At 55.3% G+C, this 2,229-nt stretch overlaps 1 non-coding gene across 1 annotated transcript; it reads left to right on the top strand.

Annotated features, from left to right (window-relative positions):
* Window positions 1–715: 715 nt before the first annotated feature.
* On the top strand, window positions 716–788 carry TRNAR-CCU. The gene has a single exon. It is a non-coding gene; the product is annotated as a tRNA-Arg (tRNA).
* Window positions 789–2,229: the final 1,441 nt, after the last annotated feature.

Genomic DNA, 2,229 nt, shown 5'->3' with positions numbered 1-2,229 from the left:
TCCAATGTCCTAACCTACTAGAGCATTGGACCTCTGATTGTATAATTTTATTGAATTTCTCTACTTATAATCATGGAAAACCATAGGCGATGTTTATGCTACCTTACCTGTGTTATTCTCTTTCTTTTGCAAAATTATTCCTGCATCACGGACTGCATTAGTGGTGGGGTAAAATTTAGCGAAGCATCCACCAGGTTACAGACGGTTCAGCTGATGGCCGTAGAGTCAATTTCAAAAAAATCAAGCAAAGGATGTGAGAACGGTGATGCATACAAAGTTTGCTTAGCAAGCAAGGAGGGCGATGAATCGGAGCTACTGGATGCATGGGAGGATCACCAAATCGCTGAAGGGGTCGGGAAGATGCCACTTGTTTGAACTGACAAATGGTTAACCCTTAGATATGGGGATTTGGGCACACCTGAGAGGCAGATATATCATCGGAGGAAGCCAGCGAATACCATACCAAGGCAACTGTTGTATGATCAAGGCAACTGCATTATAGTTAGTACCAACATATCTTTTGTGAGACGACAATTCAAAATTCCTCAGATTTCCGAGAAATTCCGGGGCCAGCGAGAAATTGGAAAATGGGACCTCGGTATAAGAAAAATAAATGTACTGTGTTCAGTTAAAAAAAATGTATTGTGTTGTGCAGCACATCCAATTTCACCACGTGTCTTAACAAATAACTAATGTCTTAATCATGGAACGTAAAGCGCCTGTAGCTCAGTGGATAGAGCGTCCGTTTCCTAAGCGGAAGGCCGTAGGTTCGACCCCTACCTGGCGCGACATCATTTTTGAGTTTTTTGCCCATGATGAACATCCCACTCACTCCCACTGAGTTTTTTGCCCATGGATATGTTTTGATGTAACATGTTTGATTGTGGACAACATCCCTGGGACCAAGAAGGTTAATTAAATTTGTCAACACTGAAAAAATTCTTTCTTAATTTCTTGAATTCAACACTAATTTTTTTTTAGAAATGATGGTGGAAAGATGAAGAATAACGCTTCTGCTGATAAACGAAATAATTGATATTAAATTAGTGTGGTTATTTCAATCTTTCATTCCTTGAGCTGCAATTACTGTCATGTGATCCAACCTCGCTTACCTCATGTTGTTCGACACACACATCCCGCCGGCCGGTGCAGTCTTTGTGCTGGATCTCAAAATTTAGGACGTAGGTTACCCACATTATTTTCCACAAGTCCAGAGTTATCAACCTTTAAACTGGGAGATAAGGGGAGACCCAGACGGACGCGTTTGGACATCCGTTTTTTGTTATTTGGGTCGTCTCCCGGACATGCGGATACGTGCGGATGGTCGTGACTCATTTTCCTCCCCAACGGTGCGACCCAAAATCAGCACCCCTTTTTTCCTTCTCTTTTTTTTTCTTGCTAAAAATCAAATCTCCAGCTACAGTGAAGCATGAGAAGATCCTCCACAGAGCTCAATCCAGGCACGCCGGGCTCGCTCGCCACGCTGCTGCCGATGCTGCTCTACGCTGCGTCCGTGCCTGCACCCGTGCTCGCGTGTCGAGGCGCGCACGGATGTACTCGCGGCGAGCTCCGCCGCGTCCCGGCAGGCCACGCCCGTGGCTCACGCGCCCCCACCCGTGGTCGACGCGGCCGGTGCCATCCCCGCCCGTGCCCGCCCGTGCCCGACGCGGCCGACCCCGCTCGTGCCCACGCCTGTCGCGGTGAGCTCCACCCACACCCGTGCTCGCCCGGCCCCGCCTGTGCTTGCGGCGAGCTCCGCCGCGTCCCGGCAGGCCACGCCCACGGCCAGCTCCGCCCCGCCCGTGCGCGCACGGCCAGCTCCGACCCCGCCCGTGGCCGACGCGGCCGGCGCCATCCCTGCCCGTGCCCGCACGTGGCCGCCGCGGCCGGCCCCGCCCGTGCCCGCGAGCTCCACCCACACATGTTCGTCGCCGTCCGTCGCCCAAGCTCGACGCGGGCACGGCCCCGTCCATCGCCGCGGGTGTTGCCCAAGCTCGACGCGAGTGCGGCCCCATCCGCCGTCGTGGGCGCGCGGCCCCATCCGTCGCGGTGGGCGCGCGGCCCCGTTCACCGCCGTGGGCGCGCGGCCCCGTCCGCCGCCGTGGGCGCGCGGCCCCGTCCGCCGCCGTGGGCGCGCGGCCCCGTCCGCCGCCGTGGGCGCGCGGCCCCGTCCGCCGCGGTGGGCGCGCGGCCCCGTTCACCGCCGTGGGCGCTGATACGTCCAATTTG

The sequence above is a fragment of the Lolium rigidum genome, chromosome 3 (genome assembly GCF_022539505.1).
Source record: "Lolium rigidum isolate FL_2022 chromosome 3, APGP_CSIRO_Lrig_0.1, whole genome shotgun sequence".
In the NCBI taxonomy this organism is placed as follows: Eukaryota; Viridiplantae; Streptophyta; class Magnoliopsida; order Poales; family Poaceae; genus Lolium; species Lolium rigidum.
Note: the sequence above shows the minus strand (reverse complement) of the source record. Positions and strands in the feature narration are given on the sequence as shown.